The sequence below is a fragment of the Platalea leucorodia genome (genome assembly GCF_965183815.1).
Source record: "Platalea leucorodia genome assembly, chromosome: 6".
NCBI classification, from domain to species: domain Eukaryota; kingdom Metazoa; phylum Chordata; class Aves; order Pelecaniformes; family Threskiornithidae; genus Platalea; species Platalea leucorodia.
In genome coordinates, this window is record NC_138828.1 from 46,462,071 (window position 1) to 46,474,570 (window position 12,500).

A 12,500-nucleotide genomic window follows, 5' to 3' on the forward strand; every position below is an offset into this window, starting at 1 on the left:
TGGATTTATGTCAATTTGAATTGTTAGGTACAAGTTCTTCAAACAGAACAATGAATGAAAATTTCTGCAGGAGTGAGGTATTAATTGAATTGAAAAAATACTTTTCTCTGAAACTGGTACAAAACAAGGGAAAGCAATTGACCGTAATCTCATATTAGCTGACTGTGACATATTATGATATTAAAAGGCATTCAGTTTTAATATTTACATTCCTGCCCTTATCTGTACCTCATGCATGTATATATAAGATTAAATAAAACAGCAAAAGCCATAGCAAAAGTACTAATCAAGTGCCAGACTTTGTAAAGCACAAGTATTTTTTCCTTCTATTTCCCTCCTCAGCTGAATATTTGCATGGGATACCGTTGGGGAAAATAGCTCTACTTCCTCTGAATATGCGATATATTAACTTTCCAGTATATTCCTGGATATATATTCTAGGTTTTTTTCTGAATAAATTTTACCTGGTTATGACAACTAAAAAAAAAAAAAAGGGCTTCCTATTCTCATTCAGGTTTCATTAAGACTTTCTCAGAATCTAATGGATTTGGACTAAGTGAGATTTTAAGATTGAAATCTAAAATTAGATATCTTCTATTGTTGTAATAGCTTGAATGACAAGGGTACCCTTGAGCCACATATAGCAGCTTGAACCAGAAGGAAAGGGAGTAATTTTTACATCTAAATGATATAGTTTTCATTCATCTATTTTGCTTCTTTGCAATATTTCCTTTCTGCTTTAGTCCAATGCTAATGACCTGTTGAGAATAACCTACTGATAACTGGAAATATCTTTTAACCGTTCAGTAGCAAATTATTGTTCAAAGTATATTGTTCAGAACTCTAAGAGTAACTACCTGCCCACAAATACTGAAATTTTGAGTTCCAGTGAAGAAAATAACCGCTTTGGCATGTGGGCATAAATCTTTCCACTGTTATATTCAGTGACTTCATTACTCTTTGAATACACCTATAAATGCTATTCAGTCATAATGCCCTGATATGTTCACCTCAAATATGAGACACACGTCATTCTTTCTGATCTGTCTATGTTGACTGCACCTATAAGCTAACAATGGGTGTTTATAAATTTAAAACTGTTTTCAATACCTCTCCTTGCTTCTAGATTCTTTATGTTTCTTTTTGGGGAGTACCTTTATACAAGGTATTCACAGGCACTCAGGCTGACTGTTGGTTTACTTTGACATTTTGTTGGGGCTGGATAAATATGCTAAAATGGGACCATATCCTTCTAAATAAGTATTTAATTAAGATCAGGAATTACTCAAGTCATTACAAGCATATATTAACTGTGCAAAGAAACAACTATTTTTCTGTCTTCTTGAATGCACGACTTTCTATAAACACAGTCTTAAAATTCACTATTATGTGCCATAAACTATGGAAAATCAAAAGTACAGCTCTTATCAAACTTTGTGTGAATTCAGACAACAAGCAGTTGTGTGTAAAGCAGATTATAATTTGAAGCATGTAGATTATGGCCAGAAGTCATATCCCCTGCGTAAAACTCATTGAACTGACAAGAAACAACTGCTGTGTCAAAATATGTTTGACAATCAATCATCAGATTCATCTCTAATGTGTGCTTTTAATTTTGATTATCTATCCTGCCCACTAATTCTTCTACAGTGCAATCTATTAAAAATAATACCAGTGTATGCAAAATGCTGATGAAATAATTAATCATGTTTTCATTTTAAATACCCAAATATAGCTTTAGCACTCAATACTGTAACTTCAGTTTTGTAAGTCAAGAGCATATTTATGAAGTAAATGTGTCTTGAAATATAGAGCAGCTTAATGGATATGTGAGTTTTTGTTATACCGAAGAAATTTAAAATATTATATATCATATTTCCACTAGGAATGTTAAGTTAAATCAACTTAGTTTCTATTAAATTTATGGCCCTTTATTAAATGTGAAATACATGGCCCAATCAAATGTGCCCATTGAATGTGCCAATGGGCACAATCAAATGTGCCCATTGAATTAGGGAAATCTAAAATCTTGTAATAGTCCTATAACTGGGGAAGCAAGGAAACATAAATTATTTAAGCATATTGAACTATTTGATAACACAAACTTGTCTCTAAATTTTCTTCAGTGTTAACAAGGACAGGTATTCTTGATTTTCTAACTGAAAATATTTTGTTAGTTCGTACAGTTCCAAATAAACTGACAATCTCTTTCTTTTTTCCAACTATTGCATCATTCTTTCTTCTTGGCCAGGAGAAAAGGAAGAAAGACTACAGTGGAAAGTATCTAGTCACTTACAGAAATAAAGCAGAATCAGAGAATATGCAAGAACAATCTGCAGCTCATGTCCTAGGCCCATCCTAGGATACTCTTTGAACAAAAGGGCTAAACCCCACATTGTTCTGTATTAGAAATTTGTCAGGAGGAACAGCAATACTAAGACAGCTAACTGAGCTTCCTTAATATCTCAAAAAAAGGAAAATATTTTTGGTTTTTAATTAATTTTATGAAGACCTGCTGAATAGCACCATGCTTAACACTCAGAATGCTCGTGGTATTGTATGCACTGTGCATAAGGGGGAAAAGGCATTTCTATAGAAATGGCCCTTTAAAACAGTCCGTGGTTACCATACTGTAGTATATATGCTATTAGAATTTAGGTCTATGGTATTATATATGCAATGAGCCTAAAAATTTGTCCTCCAGCACCCTAATTTTGGGACCTCCGCTGATTAATGTAATTAGCGTCCCTTATTGAAGTGGCTGGGCTCCCAGCAGCATGAGGAGACATCATGGCAGATTTTGAAATTACCTTAAGGTTCAGTCTCAGCAACAAAGTAGAGATTTTTGATCCTGATATGGATAAGGCACCAAATTGCTTAGTGCCATCAGCGGGGGCAGGGGGGTTAAGTGCACAGCAAGTAGCAGAAGTGTAGGGAGGTTTGGTAATGAAAATCTTGATGCCTCAAGGGCAGAGTGTTATTTTTTACATTTAGGATCCTAGAATTGCCAATCATGAAAGTTTACAGTATTAGAATTACGTGGATAACTTTAAAATCCTGATGGCACTGCCCGAGGTCAGTGGGACTGTATACATCATTCATGCATATGTATTTGCAGTACTGAGGCCTACATTCGCAAAATGGAAATCTGATTAGATGCTGCAACAAAGCAGGTCTCTACTAAAATGCATTTACCTTACTCGCTTAGATGAAAAAAGTACACTTGGCTATCCACTGCTGAAAGGAGTTTTACAGGAATAAAAATGAAAACAAGTAAATTATTTCATTATCTGTATAAGATTAGCAACTGATTAGCTGAGAAAAAGCAGATGAGAGAAGCGAGTAATGGCACTCTTTTTGTTCTAGGTTTATACAGCACCAGTCAGTCTAACTGATCAAGCTCATAATTAAAGCTGAGTGTTCTTGAGACACAACTGCAATTAAAAATAATTGATCTGAATGCAGTAGTACCCAGACAGTAAAATTCAATAAGACAGATATCTTTGTGCGGTCTCTCAAATTTTGCTTTGATATTCTTGATTAATGACACCAGTAGCAGAAAGGGCTAATTTGTTGGGGAAATATATGCAGAAACGGTTCAAACAGAATATCTTAGGAATGGATTATTCTTCCAATGACCAATAAATATACTACAGGTTCAATCCAGTGCATTAATTTTTCATGAAGTAATCAGAAGGCATGATAATTAAAATAAGGCAAAACATCTTTAAATTCAAGAAATACTAAACCTGAAGTCCACCTCAGCTTCTGGTTCCTACTTGTCTGCTTGTGTTACTTGATTAATAAATGTGCATTATTTTTGAAGCAATTTAAAGAAAATCATTCAGTAACGTAACTTTGAGTAAAAGTCTAAATGCTTGTTGCTGATATTGGTCAGCCATCAAAGATTAGAGATACACTGTGTATATTTTCCAAATGGCCTGTGTGATAAAATATCTGAGAAGCTGTATTCCATTACATGGTTATCACTGTGCAAATGGAGCAGTAAAGAACGGTTATACAATCGGATCACCTTCTTAGCAAACTGTGGGCCTGAAATGTGAAGACTTTATTCTGAACAGATGTGCGGTTACCAGTACAAACTTGCACTATATGCATTATATTGTTAAATACGTTCTGCATCTTGTAAGAACTGCACTGAAATATGTAGTAGTTATAAAGAACAAGAGGTTTCTCTTTAGGGATTCTAAGGGATAAGGAAGATAATGGTGTCTTTATTGTGCTGTTCTGTCCATAAATACTGAATCCACAGAAACTAGCTGGCAGGAGAGCTGGCACAATCTAGGAACCTGAATTTGAGGAAATAGAGGAACCAACTCACAGCAATGTCACAGAATGAGGAATCATGTCCCTTGCAGTTTTTCAAGTTCAGAGTCATACCTACAGAAGCCCTATCTCCCCAATGATACCTGTTTCTAGATTCTCCTCCTTACGTTTGCTATGCCACAGAAGGCTGTGCCAAACGTTAATGCGGTGATGTGTTTTGCAGTTTATTTATATTTTTTTTGTTTGCAAAAATAGCAAAGACAATACTTAATCACGTTTCCTATGCCTCTAATGTTTCTATCAGGAGGGCACTGTATTTTATTTAGGGAAATAATTTCAGTGGCCTTCTACTCAACTCTAAGAGTATAGAAAGAGATGACCCAAAGCCAAATCAGAAGAGTGCTTTTATCAACTACACAGAAATTTAAATATTTATTAACTCTGTTTATAGATGTATGGAGCTTATTCTGTAGTAGGCATAAGTGCGTAACTCTTGAATTCTGACTTCTTCCTGGGATAAGCCTTGAGTGTAAGATGTTTTCTCTCTGTGCCCTGCTTTCATTGTTTTCTGCTTTCCGTAGGAAATGAGGTGTGCGTGTCTGAAGGGAGTCCCAGTCTATGTGTCTGGAAGGAAAAACTGTGAATCTATTTCTGAGAACACCTGTCTTTCAAGAGTAAACTTTTACTACATAATGGTTATTCCTATTCTTTGTAAATTCTTGCTGTTCAGTATTAATATATTATCTCTGCTTTGTGAGCAGAACATAAATATCCCGTACTTATTTGCATTTGCTGCAGCCCAACATGATATTCAGTCTCTTACTAAAAAGGAATTTTTCTTTTTTTGACTGTGAGGTGGTTTTGGTGACTATTATAGATTGCTGCCAGATATTTTTATTACCGGTGATTGGGAAATACAGTGTTATGGAGGTCCTAGTGTTATGGAAGTCCTAGTGGCTACATTTAGTGTTGAAAAAAGGACGGTCAGTCACTGACCTGGTTAGTGTATGAGGGTGCAGCTCACTTTTTCACTGATAGTGGAAAAAGTGACCCATTTATGCTACAGAAATAGCTGAAAGCAATGGATGCTGTCATCCAGTGTAGTGCTCTGCAGGACCAGGCCAACCTAAACTAAATCAGGTGGATTAGTATGGACTTCTGTCACTGAAATGCAGTGTGCTAGGGTTTGGGTTTGCAGGGTGTAAATGCATGAAGGTTGAGAAAGGAAGTAGAGATGTCAAATTTTGTGTGTTATGGGACACGAACCACACTACTGTGGCTGAAGTAGAGTGCAGTTTCCAATGTATTTGTTATTGTCTGGCTACTGTCCAGGTGTTTGCTCTTAATTCCATAAAGGTATTACTAGTCACACAAAATCTAAGCTGTGTCATCACAGAACTGGAAAGAAAGGACAGAAAAACCACATTGTTATGTAGAACAGCAGTGTTCAGAAGTTACAGGGCTGGTTAGGTTACATTAATACTGTCTATATAAACCCAAAGTCTGAGGTCTTGCGCATGTGTAATGCAAAAGCAGATGATAAATTGCGGGTAATTATGACAAGGCTATCATCACAGGAGGAGAAGGTTGCCAGAGGGAGTATTTCTTGGTAAAACTCAAGAACCATGTGTATGCATTGCACTGTAGTCTCTCAGCAAACAGCTTTCTTTAAAGAGACAACTCATTTTTAGGAGCTTAAAGTCATTCCAGGTAATTAGCTAGTGAAGCATGTACTAGCAGACTGAGACCTCTGCCTGAGATGAATATGAAGTACTGGCAAACTAAGTAGAATTTAGAATTAACTGGCAGAGTAGAGGGCCTGAAACAATTGAGAAAGTTGGATTTGGCCTGCAGAAGTTTTTCTTTAGAAAATAGTCTGTCACAGAGCTGGTGATAACTGTGAAAAAATGAAAGTAAAACTGTGTGGTCACACTCATGGAGGGAGGAGGTGGAAAAGATAAGGCACTGGATGAGGAGTGGTTGTCAGGACTTGTTCCTGGAATAGTTGATGCAGGGTTTTGAATATCTGAACATCAAATAAAATGAAACTATAGTGATAGTCTATTCAATTGATCTAATCTATACAAAACTCTTTGGCAGAAGGTGGACAAGACAGACACATTAACTCCAGCCTTTGGACAGCATTGAAAATTGTCTAGCTAGATTGAAAACTTTCAGCATGTTCAATTATAGGTTTCAGGAGAGATTGCAGGGAAAAAGAATGTGATCTTGCTGAAGTATTTCTAAGAAGCAAGGGCAACTATAGTGTCTGGAAAAGAGAAAGCCAAACTTTTCCCTTGGTCTTGGTCATCTTTCCCAGAAAATCTTATCTTTTCAAAAATGGTGTTGACAAGTTGTTATTAACATCCATATAAGAGGGCCCTGAAAGAAAAAAGTAGATCGTAACTTTTTTTTTAACACTATTATTAATCTTAATAATGAATATAACTTTTTCATTCATCCAATTTTTAAAGTATAGGAACAAAGCCTGCCTTAAACAAATAGGATTCCATTCAACCCACCTCAGTCCACATAACTCTATAGAACTTATTAGAACCAAGCTATATATATATCAGTTATATACATGCATGCTAAGAGTATGAAGACTTTATTTTAGCTAATTCAATATCAGCTGTAGGCATTAAAAGCCCATAATCTCATAGGCAAGATAGCGTACATCCAGCAAGTTTGCCTTGAAGAATTATTCAAGTGTCTTGAAAGTATTAACATCTCTTCTCCAGGCTGTCCAAGGACTACACTATCACAGAAAAACAAGGTTTGTTATTCAGGGCAAGCAATTTCCCTGTACCTTCAGAGACTCCACACCTTTGAATGTTGCAATTGTCTTGGCAATTCCAAGATACCTCCTTTTTTACTTCTGCTGACACAGTCTTATTTGCTAAGTTCTTTCCTTTTAACCACCCTACCATTCCAAGCCATGAAGAATAAAATTTTTGAGCAAACTTGTGACCCAGCTAAATACTAATATATCTTGTAAATTTTCTACTCATTCTGTTTTATTCCAGGAAGGCCATCCTTCCCTTGTGTCATTTTACAATACCTACAGGCATATTAAAACCTAACTGTTTTCCTCTTGTTCAATAAACAAACACATGAATGGCATGAAACAACTGAGCTAAAAATCTAGCATTTTTGTACAAAAGAGGTTGGTTCCACTACAGAACTTATTTTATAGTTCTTTTAATCACAGTAATTTTTCTAAATTCTGTTCTCATTTCTTTACTGTTTAATAAGGTATGGGTCCAAGATTAACATTGGATTTATTCAGTAAACCAAGCAGTTCTTTAGGTAACCAGCTGAGGCAAGGACTACAGTCATGTTGACTAGAGTTATTTCACTACTCTTCTGTTAGGCATCCCAACAGTGTGCCTTGAGGATAGGCTGCCTGCACATTACTGTTCCTAAGAACATGGCAGAGGTTTGAATTGTGCCCTAAATTCCAAGCAACATAGCAGGGGGAAGATCTGACAGAACTAACGAATCTGGTTTTGGCTTGAGGTTAGAATAAATTCTTCTAATATACATTGCACACTAAAAATATTAGCTGCAGAAATCAGCTGTGATGCATTTCGAGGCTAAATTTATGCTGGAGCTCCAAGAAAGCAGGATTTTATTCTAGGTACTTCTGAGCCGCTTTGCAAAGGGTCTGCCTCTTGCACTGCCCTCTAAGTTGTTCTGATGGAATCTCTCCCTTGGGAGTTACAGGTTTATCCTTCTTAGCCTGAATTTCAGAGAATAGCAACATTTCAGGCCCAGCCCTCTATCACATCTCTCAAACCTAATATTCCTTGTTGACACCTATAGATTTTAAGCTGTCACTTTTATATTAGTTTCTGTGGATTCAGCAGCAGTTGTACAAGTTACTACTGCCCTTTCATCCTGCATTGGTTGGGAGCTGAAGACTTGTCATGGTTTAACCCCAGCCAGCAACTAATATCAAATATCTAGCTCTTTGTAGCTGTGTGTCAGGTCTCACTTCAGGTACGCACATTGGGCTGAGTCACCCACCTGCAGAGCAGAAACCACAGGATGAGTTGTTGACAAATTTTGTGCTACTGAAATGGAAAGGAGAGAAGAGGTAAGGTTTCCACACATTCAGGCGCAGGCGGGCATTGACCTAGTGTGTCCATAATTACTGTCGCTCAGGTAGACACCTGAGGTTCCCTGGCAGATAAGAAATATACCCCAGTTCTATTATCTTTCTTATGGTGTCTTTGTGCTGTTGTGGGAAAGGAACAACGTGCACATCATTTTCTGAAATGCAGTAGTCTATACTGCTGTAGCCTGCTTGCAGATCTTTCCATTTGCACAACCTCCAGTTTAGAGACTGGGAGGAAAGAAATTGTACTATTCAGGTAACAGCATCATGTAGTATGGAGTGAATTTTCTCTAAAAATCCAAAAGAGAGGAGGATGATTGCTTAGAAAGACTAAAAAGCCTCCATAAATCAAAAGGGGAAAAAAAGGCCATTGTTTAATTTATTAAGAGACAATAAGCATCAAATTAAATTATGTGGTGAGCAGGTGCTTTCTCCCTTACATATGTTGCTTTTCATAATATATTTCTTCGTTTGTAACTGAGTTAGTCTTTTCACTATTTGAAAATTCAGGAATATTAAATGTCACAAAGTTATAATTGTAATATATGAATAAAGGAATGCTGTGAGATAAAAGTAAAACTTAAAAAAGAGAGAGACAACAGACTCTATCACATGAAAGAAAAACATTTCTTTCCTGGGAGACAGGCCACAGAAATAAATATGTATCTAGCTGACATTTCTTTGTATCTTATTCAAGCAGAATAAAACTAAAATTATCTCACATGCCTATAGGCTGCCCTGGTGTAAAGCATAGAAATGTAGAAGGGATTATTTCATATGTGCATTTTCATTTGCTTCCTTTCTAAGATACAAAAGCAGCTCATTCTAGTTGCTGAGAAATCATTTGGTAAAATAAATCCTTTAAAAATAGAAGGCATTTCCACTTCAATATTTTTCTGACACTTCATGATATAAGTGAAGTACTTTAACCAGGGGCAAATCCAGCTGCTTAGACTGACCTTGGAAAAAGCATTACATGAGATGGCTAAAAATAAAAATATCATTTGGGAAGAAAAGCTATACATGAATTTTCCTCTTAGAGCTTTCTATGCTGGAGCAACAATATCAATATTGAAGGAAAGTATCTAGTACTAAACAAAATTATAATTTTATAGCAGAGCTACAACCTACGATCTGTCCTTTATAAGTAACTGTTAGCTTTTCTTTGCAACCTAGTGGCAAGATGATTAAGAAAAAGATGAGTGACTTGCCAGAAACAGTCTAATTTGCTTAGTGACACAGGCAGGGGCAAGGCTTGCAAGATCGGATACAGTTTAAAGAAACTGTGAGATAAACAGGCCTTGTAAATTTGTAATGGTACAATGTCCTACCCAACTTGGCACTCTGGAAAAAAACAGCAATGAGGATCACGTTAAAAAGAAACATCTGGAAGCATGGCTGCTGCTGTTTTCCTCCTGCAACCACTTTGGTTTTTATAACACAGCTTGATGATCAGATCATTTACTCAGGGCATGAGAGGACTGTGTTCTCAGTTTTGAAACCCCACGTCTTCCACTTCCCTGGACAGTGCACTAACCACCAGGGTTAGTGCTTCGATCCCCCTGTTTAAGTTGTCTCACTGTGCACCAAAAGTAAGCCAGCCAGCCACAGGAGAGTATGGCACTGTGGCCTAAAAATTAGAGATTCTTGGATGGATTCCGGCACTCAGAGTTATGTCAGTTCTTACCTCAGGAGATTTGATATGAAGCCTGGGAAAATGCTAAATGCACCCATCCTCCGTTTTTCTTCTATAATTTTAAAAAGAAATGCATGCCCATTCTTAGCCAAAGACTCTGGAATTTGAATGTTTCTGGACACCTTTTTCTAAGTTTTGGAAATTGGTCAGAGTTCAGACTCATATAAAACATTTATTTTTTACTAGTTACTCTCTTATCCAGCATGCAGATATTTTTTGTAACTCCTCCAAGGTGTCTATTTTCCTTCCTGCATTTCCTGTATAGAGAAACTGGTTTTGGGCAGGTGTATTCCTGCTCTTGAAAGTCTAGGAGCTTGGAAGTTATGTCACTGTGCCACTCTTTGGCACTCTCTCGGTTTCAGGGAACTGCTGTCTTGTTCTTGCAAACCTGACTGGTTATTCTGCTATCAGACACGAAGTATAGCCAGAGCTCCACAGGCTGCAAGACTTTCTGTCTCAGGCCAGCTACTTTGCCCATAGTCTCTATTTTTCAATATTTGGAGTTACAGGTAAAATACAATTAGGCAAGGCAATATGGGGAAAGCTTTATAATTTGTAACTTCCTTATGAAATCAAATTTGATCTTTCTCCGTAACTAGAAGATTCTGAAGCACTCATTTGTATTTTGTTCAGCTGTTCTTTTGTGAACATTGCCTCTCTATACTTTGTGAATGTGCAGTAAGGAATTTAATCCCACTGAACCGAATGATTAACAACAAGATTTAAAAACAAGACAAGTGAAAAACGCTCTGCTGGAAAATACAGTAGAACATCTACAGTGCTGTTCAACTAATAAGTATTGGTTCCCTGTGGTGCAGTTTGTGGGAACTGTGAGCTTCTGCAAGGTTTCTATAAAGCAAAACACGCCTGTTTGTTCAAGAATGCTCAGTTGTTGTATGACCTGGTCTCACAAGGGCTGAAAGAGAGGAAAAATACAGCTGAGTTTTATGAAGTTGTTAAAGCAACAATTTCATAACTTTTTAAACACAGTTTTTTTTTTTTTTAAATTATACCTTTTGCTTGTTCAGTCAAACACTATGATACTTTCTGTTTGAAGCATAATTGTACGTAGTAAATATACCTGCCATCTGTATGTACTGATACAACAGCCTCATATTAACCTTTTATTTAGTCACATTAATTATAACAGTGACGTAGGTTATTAGCGGGATTATCTGCTTGCGTTGACTGTGGAGTTTTGCGTAAATGCTGAATATATAATATTGCCCTAAATTCCTTGACGTTTGCAGCAAATAACTATCTCTCAATTTTAGTAAAGAAAATTTCTGCTGTCAGATTCAGCTATTGCCCTCATATTGAAAGCCTGCTTGATAATATTACCATCTGTCCATTGTAATGAAAGATAGATCTGGCTTTCATACTCACCCTGCAATTTTTTTGTAAAAGCATACTATTATGCATACAACAAACACTTCTGACATACTGACTGATAGATAATTACCTCCCCCTTCTCTTAGATGCTACTTTGTTCCAGTAAAAGAAGAAAAAAAACAAGAAATCAAATTATGTATGTTGTGTTTCTGATCTATAATATATTTCAAATAATCCATATGTTCATTCTATATGCAGAAAATTATTTTCTGAAATATTTTACTTATGGATCCTAAAACTGTAAATCTAGATCTGACATTAAGATGCATATTTATTTATTTATCTGTTTTTCCCTTGTCATCAATTTTCACAAACTTCAGATTGCTAGAATCTTTCAAAGAATGCTTTATTTTATTTTTGTTTTTCACATCATTAGGAGGATTTTTCTGCTAGGAATCTCTTCCAAAGTCCTCTCATTTTAAGGGTAAAAGGCAATTCCCAAATACTTCATATAACAAGGAATATGAGAATTTAATGCATATCTGTGCCTTCCTCCTCACATATCCTGTGTTAGCTCAGATTGTAACATCAGACAGAACTTTTAGTTTTGTCTTTTTGTCTATGGGTGTGTGTGCTTTGAAATGGCACAGCTGCTGTATGCTTTCCATCCTCTTTACGTTCTAAGTGAGATAGCAAAGGAGATGATAAGTACAATATATGATGTGTTAACAAATGCTAATTTTATTTCACATAAAAAATATAGAATCGTAGAATCGTTAAGGTTGGAAAAGACCCTTAAGATCATCGAGTCCAACCATTAACCTATCACTGCCAAGTCCACCACTAAACCATGTCCCCAAGCACCACATCTACCCGTGTTTTAAATACCTCCAGGCAGGGAGACTCAACCACTTCCCTGGGCAGCCTGGTCCAATGCCTGACTACCCTTTCGGTGAAGAAGTTTTTCCTAATATCCAACCTAAACCTCCCCTGGTGCAGCTTGAGGCTGTTTCCTCTCATCCTATCACTTGGTACTAGGGAGAAGAGACTGACCCCCACCTCACT

At 36.6% G+C, this 12,500-nt stretch overlaps 1 protein-coding gene across 2 annotated transcripts in view; it reads right to left on the minus strand.

The window, feature by feature from the left end:
* Positions 1-12,500, minus strand: part of GLRA3 (glycine receptor alpha 3) — a gene marked incomplete at both ends in the record, with an annotated part of 92,660 nt that overhangs the window by 25,639 nt on the left and 54,521 nt on the right. The gene's annotated exons all lie outside the window — the stretch shown is intronic.